The following is an 11246-nucleotide window of genomic DNA, read 5'->3' as shown; positions in this document are numbered from 1 at the left end:
GTCAAATTATTTTTGACTTTTCTCATAAAAATATTGAAACAAAAGCCGTTGAATTACAAATATCATTCTTTTAGCAAAAATATTTAATTTAAATGCACGACTTGGTTTTATCTCTTATGGTTAAGGTTTCTTTGAGTTTTAAGGCTTTTTTAAACTTTGTAAAAAAGGAACAATTTTGATTTATTTTATTCATTCATTTTATAAAAATGTAAAAAAAAAGTATTAAAAGCTTATTTTGAAATCACAGAAATACCTTTTTGATTTGAAAAAGAATTTTTGAATTTTTTTTTAAATTTTTGGAGCCGTTTTTGAAAAAAGTAATTTTTTGTATATAAAAGTTTTAATTTTTTCTAAACAAAATTTGGTATCCCGTCTTAAAGAAATTATTTTTCCACAAAATTTCAAGTAGGTAAATTTATCAATCCGTGTTGAAAAAAAAATAATTTTTTAAAGTAAAATTTTGAAATATTTTTTTAAAAATCTAAAATTGACTTTTTCGAAAAATTGTGAAAAATTTTTGTTGAAATCGGTTAAATGGCTTACGAAAAAGTCAGAAAACAAAAAAACGGTTTCATCGCAGGTACCGTTAATAACAGTCCAAAAAATATTTTTTCTATATCATAAGTACCTAAGACTTTATTTGCTACAAAATCGTTTGAGCAAGGTTTTCCATTTTGGTCAAGTACCGTTTATTTTAGTCCTAAAAATCCTAAACTTGCCTTTTGCTAAAGTACCTACCTACATCGAAAGTAAAAATTTTGGAAGTACAATAACAATTATTAGAAAACGTTTGTATTTTATAAGCTGCGTTTATAATTCAAAATTTACGGACTGGACTTAGACAAACGAACAGAATTTGGGGGTGCCCTATTTTCAGAGGCGTTCGTTGAGCTGCGGGTCGGGGCAAAATTTTTTTTTTCTTTTAATCAAGTGAGACATCAAAAGAAATGTCTCTTAAGAGGGCCCTACCAAGCCATGAAGCTTGGTAACTATTAACTAATTTTAAAAGCAATACTAGTTAATAGTTTAGTCCTTTATTTACTTGAACATTTTATACCTGCAATGCAATGATACATTTTTTTTTCCTTTTATTTGCCTTGAACATGAACATTCTATCATTATTATTTTGATTGAATTCATATTGAATTTTTACAACTCTGCCGCGTCAAGTTTCTATCACACCGCTCCGTATATCTATTTTATAGCCTTTATTCGGAATCAGACACCACAAATAAAACCCAACAATTGCTTACTCAGTTTTTGATTACCTTTGCTGCGGAAATTGTATTTCAATAAAAATCACACCAAAATCAAATCAAATTATCTATCATTAAACTTTTAATACCTGCAAAACATGAAAACCCATAACTGAAGAAAATCAGATTCAAGACAAAAATATGTTGCTCCTATAATAAACCTATAGCATAAAACAAAAAAAAGGGAGAGTCATAATATCAAAGAGGAGGGGTTATAAACCATCGAAATGTTAAGAAAATTTCAAAACTTCTTAAATAATATTTTTTCTCGGCAATTATTATGAAAAGAAAAAACAATACAAAACAACACAATCCAAACACTGATGTAATTTTCTATTTCAACCGAATTAAACAACACTAAAAGTCTTAAGGGTGAGAATAGATTCGCGGGGTGGTTTCTTTTATTTTTATATACATAATTTTGGGGTTAGATGATTCGGCCCTTGGGGAACAATTTTAGCCAACAGAGTAAAGGAACCACCAAGCACCAACCAAGGAAGCAAACGATTTATCTGGCAGCAAAGTTAAAAGTTGAAAAGAAAGTTTTGCATTATTTTCAAGAGATTAAATTGTTTTAATGGCTTCAAAGTTCAGAAGCGGTTAAAACTTTTTCACGTTAATGTTAAATTGTTTTTACTATAAAAAAAAGTATTTAACTTTGGTTTAAGTAGGGACTTCATAAATATTTTTGTTGTATATTTAAACTGTGGAGGGAGGAAATGTCGAAGTGTGTCTGTGTGTTTATACTTAATATTTTTGAGTGAAAAATTATAAATTATAGATTTAAAATAATAGATAATGCACTTCAGGTCCTCATGTGTCTTTACATAATTAGATAGCACGTTAAAAAGTTTCACTTTTCTAAGAGTGGAATCATTAACTTATTTAAAAATCATAATTTTATTAAAAATATTTAATTTCAGCTAAGAAATTAAGAAATTGGCTCAAAAACCATTTAATTTTTTGGAAAATAACAAATATTTTATGTAGTTAACAATAATTCACTCACCTTTCATAGTTTACCATTATTGAATAAAATTTCAACAAGATTTCATTGATGTTTGAAATACTTTTCCATTGAGCTGCTTTGTCCAAGTGCCTTCTAATATTTGTTTATGGAACATGAGATCTTTTTAATTCAGCAATTTTGTTTAAAAATTTGCAGGATTTATGCAAAATATTTAACAATTATTTAGATTGTCTTGGAAAATGCAGCTTTAATAAGGTTAACACTAAATTAAATAAAAAATAACTTTCAATTGGTTAAAAAATATCACACGACTGAAATAACTTGTGTTTATATGTACATGTATAAGTATTTTGATAAACTAAAATCATAAATATAATAGGTTTTTTGTATTTTGTTTATGAAAAAGCACAGCATACTATTAAGAAAAAAAAAAGTATTTGAGTGTTTCATTAGATACAAACGAAGTAAATAATTGGAATAAATAAACATAAATGGTTCGTTGAACTGGGCTAAAATATGAAAACTGACAAGTTTTTAGAGAAGGAATGAATTGCTTTTAAAAAACTACACAACTCAAAAAAATAATCGAACACAGATTTCAATTTTATTTTCAATTAAACTACAAATTATGTGCTCTCTGTATATCCCACAAACCAAAATTGAATTAGTAGAATGGACTAATTTGTAAGATAATGCAAGTCATTACACAACAGATCTTCCAAAATATTCCGGGCTCAACCGGGATTTGAACCCGGGACCTCTCGCACCCAAAGCGAGAATCATACCCCTAGACCATTGAGCCGCTCGATTTCCGTACTAATTTTCATAATTTTATTTTATTGATTCTCTGACTAATAAGACAAAAAAATATATGTATATACAATATGTAAATAACACGCATACGCCACAGTGAACAATTTTACTTATAAAACTAAATCACGTTTTATTGAAAGCTTACTGTCTTTATATTTTATGTAAGTACCTACTAATATAATATACACAAATACATAAAGGAGAATGGGCATTTTGGACGTTGAGCGGCCATTAATGAAATTGGTATCAAATGAAAGAATTATAACATAGGAAAAACTATTACTATGGATGTTTCGCTGTATTGCATTAAGAATGCAAGATAATGCAATTATTATTGTTAATGCATCGTTCAATGTATGAAGGACAAATTGATTTATATTTTTATTTGGAACACAAAATATGATGCTCTGTCATTTTCCCTGAGTCTGAAGACATAAATCTTGAAAATCCGACTAATAGAAATCATAATATAAGATTTTTAAGACAACCACTTCAAGATTTTGTTCGAAAGTTTTCAAACTAACAAAAAATTGAACAACAAAACTCTCAAAATAGGCTTGAAATTGGTGTTTTAAAATGCTTATAGTTTGGGTTCTAGTGGTTGGATATTCAAGATAAAGGTCTTCATACTCATGGAAAATGACAGAGTATCATATTTTGCACTTAAAATACACTATTAAGTTATAACAATTAGACAATCTATATAAAGTGTTAAATGCAAAAATGCATTTTATCCGTTTTTGAAGTACGTCACAAGGATAAAACTTCTGCACAATATATGTAAACGTTAATTACATCAAAAAATAACAAATTCATTCCTGGCCGCGCAACGTCCACGTTCCATACAAACTTGACCATTCTCCTTTATTACCTTATTTGTGCACGGTTAAAACGTTCAACATAAAAACAAATAAAATACAAATACATAATTTTGAGTTAAGTCTTCATGATGTGCTTAATACATAGTTTAAATTGTATGAAAAACAATTATTTTTATCAAAACACAAAACCGACTTCAATGGATCAAAACTGGGTTTTATGGTTTTTCTTATAGTTTCTATGGCTAGAACTGAACGAATTTGAAATGGGACCACACTGCATTATAAAAATTGGTTCACTCAGTCTAAAGTTATGAGGTAACAAACATTAAAAAAAAAAAAAAAAAAAATACAGACGAATTGAACACCTCCTCCTTTTTGGAAGTCGGTAATAATAAGAAATAAAAGACTCTATCTCTGGACTTTGGCTCATATGCAACAAGAAAGAGTTTAATCTCTATCTCACGTTTCAGTACATTTTCTAGACATCTATCTAAAAAAAATGAATTAGTTCTCAAGAAAATGTACTGAAAAGTGAGATAAGAGCTTAAGCTCATTCTTAATGCATACGACCCTATGTTAGTAAATAAAAAGTAATTTTTAAATTACGATACTGTATTAGACTTAAATTTTGGTTTTGGTTTGATAGACAAATCAATACTCAAATTTATTGTAATTAATTGTTGAATACATAAAAAAAATTAATTAAGTAAATCATCTCATAATATACATTGCACATTGTGTAGAATTTAATTTTTTTTTTAAACTACTGAAATAAAAACTGTTTATTGTATCTCATTGTTAGTACAAACCTAACTAGCAGTTAAAAAAATAAGTTTCATTTATTCATAAAGTCTCAAATGACAAACAAAATTGTAGACGATTTATTTATTTAATTCACCTTTCACTTTTGTAGTCAGATAGTTTATTATAAACGCTAAGAAGACGAACAGAAAGAAAGTGAAAAAAAAAACACAGAAAAAAATTGAGATACATTTTTCAATAAACTTATTTGTGAATAAAAAAATTTACTAAGTTTAGTTTAAATAATTTAAACATGAGGCTCAATGGTCTAGGGGTATGATTCTCGCTTTGGGTGCGAGAGGTCCCGGGTTCAAATCCCGGTTGAGCCCGCTTTATTTTAAAACACATTATAACTGTTATATTTTTCATATTTTGATAGTGAAACGTTTTGTATTTAACTTTAAGAAGACATAATATTCAAACAAGTTATACTCTTACTGGATTTTTTTTTAAATTTTGTAGCAAACTTAACCCAGGCAAAATATGCACTTACTGTGGAAAAGTTGTTAATGCAGATTTTCAAATAATATTAAAGTAATTTAAGTTCGAATGTCGAAAATATTCAATACAAAACTTGTAGATCATACATTGCTTTTTTCTGTTAAATGATCGAGTTATTTTTGGTTACTTTGGTATTTAAGAACTGAAAACACATTTTTAATGTAAGTCAACTGAACACAATCTCTTTAGCATCCATTTTAAAGGGATGCCTTGCTGCCTGCTGTGTTCAACATTATGACACACAATAAAAGTTCAATAATACTGTATTGTGTCCCAATATTTTAGAATTAATTGTTGAAACGATTTCTGCAAATTTTGAAAATTGATCACTACGGCGTATGCGTACTATTTTCTTTACTAACAAAAATAAAATTATAAAAATGAGTGGCTTAGATATGCGGCTCAATGGTCTAGGGGTATGATTCTCGCTTTGGGTGCGAGAGGTCCCGGGTTCAAATCCCGGTTGAGCCCTCTTTATTTTACAAAACATTTAAACTGTTTTATATTGCTTATTTTGAAAGTGAAGTGTTTTGTAACCACCTTTATTTATGGAGACACATTTTTAAATAGATTATACTCGTTTTTTTTACCGAAAGACTATAAAACTAAATCTTTCTTGTGTAAAAAAACTTGAATTTAATGAAGATAAGTTTCAGAGCATATTTTGTAGAGAATTTTATGATTTAAAAGTTTAACCGTTTGAAATGCAAAAAATTCGTAATTTGGCCTTCAATAACTTTTGATGCGCCTCCCTTATGACAAAAAAAAATATATATATATATATGTTATTTTAAAATATTCACTTGTAATTTTGAAAAAGTTTGGCCTCTTTTATTATGATGATTCAAATTTGTTGAAAATCTACTAACTAAATAAAACACACATGACATTTATGTATTTTTATGTAATTTTTGTTGCAATATTCCAGAATTCAAGAAAATTCATGGCTTGGTGTGATGTGCGATGTCGAAAAAAAAATTATTTTCGTAACCAACCATTAAAATTAAATTTATTTCAAACTTTCCGCAAAACAGAACAATTCTCATCTTCTTCTCAAAATATTTTATTTCCATTTTGAAAACGAAAAGGTAACTCAACACACGCTCTGTAGAATACATCAATAGTATTTGTGTCCCAATATTAAAATTCAATTTTGATGCGCTTTTTTTAGTTTATATAAATTGTTCACTATGGCGTATGAGTACCATTTTTGTAGGAACAAATATAAAATTATAAAAATGAGTGGCTCAGACATGCGGCTCAATGGTCTAGGGGTATGATTCTCGCTTTGGGTGCGAGAGGTCCCGGGTTCAAATCCCGGTTGAGCCCTCTTTATTTTGCAAGAAAAAAGTTATTAAAAAAATTTCTACTTCTTTTTTTGTACAAAAATTCAAAAATCAGAACAACATCTCGATTCCCATGTTTCAACATTTTTTTAATTGATATTTTTTAATTTTTTACTTAAACTTAAAAAAAAATTATAAAAAAGTTTGGGTGTTCCGGTTAACCTTTCAAAACAAGTCCATACACACACACCTCGTATCAAGAAAACTCGATAAAGGTACCTCTTCAAACTATTTCCACACGACTTGCCTTATTCACTAAGGGTTCTTTCTTTAAACAAAAGATCTTCAATATTCACCCTTATAAAAAAGAGACTATGGACATTTTTCGTTTCCATCTGTCTACAAATAGATAATCATCCAATAAATCTTGACAGGATTATCTATCTGATTTATTAAGACGAAATAGCTATATCTAACCCAAAAAGGCAATAATATGATGAAGGTGTATAAAACTCCTTCTTGTCCTACGTGTGTTCAGTGTCTGAGGTTTAAACACACCTTTATTCTCCTTGGAACAAAAAAATAAATAAAAGTTTCCAATTTTCATATCGTACATTGCCAGGATACTTGTAAAAATATTACTTCTATACGAAGCTTTTGCAATCCTTTAAGCGGATTAAAACAAATGAATTGAAATAAATTATTATTTTTTGTTTATATGTTTGTCTTTTTTTGACAATTTTAATCCATAAACCTTAAGTCAAAGACAACTCTGTTAAAACTTTATAAAAAATCATTTTTATTCTATGAGTATCTCTATTTTAAAAAATGTCGTTTGAAATCAAACGCCCATTCGTTATTGTACTTATTTATAGAAAAAAAAAGGAAGGACACTCTATAAACATCTTTCGAATATAGTTTCCTCTTCAATTTAAAGGGTTGAAGTTTTTTTTATGCAAATTTGTAAAAAAGGGTTGAATAAACCGGAAATGAGCTGGGATTTTCAATATAAAATAAAAATACGTAAATACGTATCCTTTTAAGCATTGATTAATGCGTCTGATGTTTGTATGAATTTTCTGGTAAAGTAAAACAAAAAATTGAAGAGAAATAGTTGTTTACAAATCCTTGACCGCTAACATTTTATGCATAAATCCACAGTAGTGATGCCACTTAATTTTTTTTATTGTTTTAAGTGAGAGTGTAGACCACTGAAGTATATTCTTTTCTACCCTTGCGAGACTTGGTTGTAGTAAGCCTAAACAAACATACCTAACGTTCAGACAAGAATACGATTTGATTTTAATTGAAAAAGGACCTTAAAATGAAGAAGAGTATTTTCTACTAATGGTGGCTACCGCAACACCACACAGACATATTCGGTTTTTTTTTTTTTGTGTGGATTTTTGTATTTTTTGCTCTTCTGACACTCCTCGAACATTGTGTATGTTTATTTTACTCATATCTGGTTTTGGGCAGAGAGATGAATGCCTGAAGTAAGATAAATATCCATATATCCATCCATCCTGGTGTCTGGACGTATTATGGATTCATATTGTGATATAGCTAGCAGTATCCGAAGAAGTTTATACATCGAGTTTCTTTATTGTGTCCAGAGATATTTTTGAGGAGGTGAGAATGTTGTTCTGAAGAATGTTACACGTCGAACGTCATCATTCTTTGAAATTGGTTTGAAGAAAAGCTAAACTATAGCAAGACATGGACGACGAAGCAACGTAGGCAGAAAAATTCATTGAGTGATTGTGAAAATTAAAGAAAAACAACTCTTGACTATGATGAAGTGTAGCCTCATGAATGAAAGATATATATTTCTTTGTTTATTATTGTTTTTGTTTATTTCTTTATCTGTGAGGGTTTTTATTTTTTTTCCTGAACCAAGCCTATGAAGACCGTCCTAAGTATGTGATACACGGTTAAAAATTCTGTCGTAGTTTTTAAGACAACCTTTGGAATTAGGCATTTTTCAATACAAATAAAATGCACGACTGCGGTTCCACGTACTTGCTCTTATGGTTAAAGTTACTTTAATGTTAAAGCGTTTTATTGATCAAAATTAGGGAAAATTTGATATTTTTAAGGAATTTCATGAGCGAAAAAAAATCTGTTTTTATAATAATTGACTAAATATCGTTTTAAAAAACCAAGTTTGCCATTTGATTTCTGTATGAAAAAGAATTTTTAGAAAAAAAAATTTCGAAAATCGTTAGAGCCGTTTTTTTCAAATAATTTTTCATATAGCTAGGTATACAAAGTTTTTAACATTTTTCAAAAAAAAAAAAAAGAAATTGGTATGCTTTTTTGAAGAAATAACTAATTTACACATAAAAGCGAAATTTCAAAATTTTTCACCAACCCGTTTTCAAAAAATTGATTTTTCAAAAAAAAAGTTTGAATTATTTTTTTTTTAATCTAAAAATGTGTTTTTTTGAAAATTTTCTAAAATTTTAATATTAACTTTACCTAAACACTTTCGTATGAAAAATTTCGTTGTAATCGGGTTAGTCTTGTACTAGATATTTAGAAACCAAAAAAACCAGGTACCTTTAATAAAAATATTTTTTTTATTTCAAAAGTTGTCTCTTAAATGTAATACTATACACAAAAATTGTAATCAAAATCATTACAGCCATTTTCGAAAAAAACTTAGCATTTCTATTTCTGTTATATTACAGGTACCGTTAGTTTTGGTGCTAAAAAAATTTATTTCACCTCAAGGGAATCGCCCAAGACTGTTAACTACAAAGTTTTTCAGACGGACAGACAAACAGAATTGCCTCACCCACTTTTTTGGCATTCTCCATCAGCGTAATGTCATGTCTGATTGTTATCTCCAGTTCGATTTTTTTTTTCGAATCCTAAACTTGTTCTAGTAGTACCTATAACGCAAGTAAAAATTATCATCCTGTCAAGAAAATTGTCTTCCAATGGGTCTACCAATTTTTTGTACTCTTAAGCCTTCCAAGACAATATTTAAATATATATATTTAAATATTTACCTGAATTTCAAAAATTTAATGTTAAATTTAAATAATATTTGCGACATCAACATTTCACTTCAAATAGTTTATCACTGCAAAAAAAAAAAAAAAAAACAAAAATACACATCTCACCCTGAGGCGACATCCAACTTTTTCCATTCAAATGAGATATTAACACCCCATAAATCTTTCGAGGACTTCGCATGTGATTTATGCTAAAGGGGAGCCACAAGTCGTTTGTATTTTTTTTGCGTTTTCATTCCAAAAAAACAAAAGAACCTTCCATATATCGTTTTAACCATAGAAAAACCAAAAGTAACAGTAAATTGATTTTTATCTCATTGGTGTTTTAACGCAGAGTTTTGCCACACTCACCAACTTTTCATAGATACAATTCATATATTTTATTAATTTCAAAAACAAACAGAAAAGATACAAAATAAACAAACTTAGGTAGGTACTTTAAACGAAAAACGCAGAACAAAATCGTTTCAGACGCAGACCAATTATAAATCTCGGCTAATTTTTCCCACCCAAACGGCGGATGCCAGGAAGACAAACCCTTTTTTTTTGTTGATAAGCGAAACAAAAAGTTTTAATATTTTTTTATCATTTTGAGTAAGCACATTTGACCCCTAGAGTTCCAAAACTCCACACCCCTCGAATGCCGCAGCATGGTCCTTGTTATGGTTGCGAGCGACCATGCTGCTTAATTTTTCCATTAAAAATAATTGTTCTTCGCAAAAGATAATTTCCTTGATGTAAGGGTTAAAAATTAGAATTGGCGCCAGCCAAAAGGATACTATTATCCCATTTCATGTATTTTTAGGTTATTGTTTGGCATTTAGCCGAGTCGGCGAAAGTTTTCAAATTAAATTAACGAAACGAACAAAACAAAAAAATGAGACGAAAATAAATGCTGATGACTTTGCCATTTCTGATTAAAAGTCAATAAATCATAAAAAAAAAGAAAAAAAAGGAAAATAAAAAGGAGATAAGACACCTACAAAAATATTGCAAGTTTTCTAGTAGACATGGGATAATTTTCTAAAAAGTTTTATTGTCTGTTTGCATTTTACTTTTGCTTTTAATGATTTTTTTTTTCAACAATATTTTTCACTGACGAGTGACAGATTATTTTCAATTAAACTCAAACATTTTGTGTCATTCAAAAGCAATATGCAAATTCTTTTTTTATTGCAACATATGTTGAAACATGAGTTTGCACGGTGATTGAATAAATACTGGGGCAGCTGTGCCATTATTTCCATGAACATTTTTATTATTAACTTGTTCCCTGAGTTATATATTTTTTTTATTTCTTATATGATCTCGAGGTGAGAAAGTAATAGTGAAAAAAATACAACTGATAAGATGATATCAAGCAGTTTTTGTTTACAAAAAGAAATAGGGGTTTGAAAAAAATTCAAATTGTTGGTAAATTTTAAGAAAAAAAAAAAAAATTATTTAAAATAAAATTTTAAAAAATTGACTTGGAGATGCGGGGCATCGATCCCCGTACCTCTCACATGCTAAGCGAGCGCTCTACCATCTGAGCTACATCCCCGTTATTTTTATTGGCAACAATTTTTTTTTTTGTAACATTTTTACCAATAATAAAATTAATATATGATACAATTGGAAATAAATGGAGGAATTAATCATTGAAAAGTGAAAGTATCATTCCAAAGTGTAAAAATAGCTTAATGTGCAGAAGGTGATTGATCTTTATGAATTTGTAATGATATATGATCGCAATCGCACGTGAAATTTTGGCTTTGAATTTTGTTAGTCTATCT

General features: G+C 28.7%; 5 non-coding genes across 5 annotated transcripts; 3 read left to right on the top strand and 2 right to left on the bottom strand.

Moving 5' to 3' along the window:
• Positions 1-2956: 2956 nt before the first annotated feature.
• On the bottom strand, positions 2957-3028 carry Trnap-ugg (transfer RNA proline (anticodon UGG)). The gene has a single exon. It is a non-coding gene; the product is annotated as a tRNA-Pro (tRNA).
• A 1890-nt stretch (positions 3029-4918) lies between these two features.
• Trnap-ugg (transfer RNA proline (anticodon UGG)) lies at positions 4919-4990 on the top strand. The gene has a single exon. It is a non-coding gene; the product is annotated as a tRNA-Pro (tRNA).
• A 571-nt stretch (positions 4991-5561) lies between these two features.
• Trnap-ugg (transfer RNA proline (anticodon UGG)) lies at positions 5562-5633 on the top strand. Its single transcript has one exon. It is a non-coding gene; the product is annotated as a tRNA-Pro (tRNA).
• A 786-nt stretch (positions 5634-6419) lies between these two features.
• Trnap-ugg (transfer RNA proline (anticodon UGG)) lies at positions 6420-6491 on the top strand. Its single transcript has one exon. It is a non-coding gene; the product is annotated as a tRNA-Pro (tRNA).
• Positions 6492-10941: 4450 nt separating this feature from the next.
• Positions 10942-11014, bottom strand: Trnaa-agc (transfer RNA alanine (anticodon AGC)). The gene has a single exon. It is a non-coding gene; the product is annotated as a tRNA-Ala (tRNA).
• Between the last annotated feature and the right edge of the window lie 232 nt (positions 11015-11246).

Source organism: Episyrphus balteatus, chromosome 3, assembly GCF_945859705.1.
Source record: "Episyrphus balteatus chromosome 3, idEpiBalt1.1, whole genome shotgun sequence".
Taxonomy (NCBI): Eukaryota; Metazoa; Arthropoda; class Insecta; order Diptera; family Syrphidae; genus Episyrphus; species Episyrphus balteatus.
Note: the sequence above shows the minus strand (reverse complement) of the source record. Positions and strands in the feature narration are given on the sequence as shown.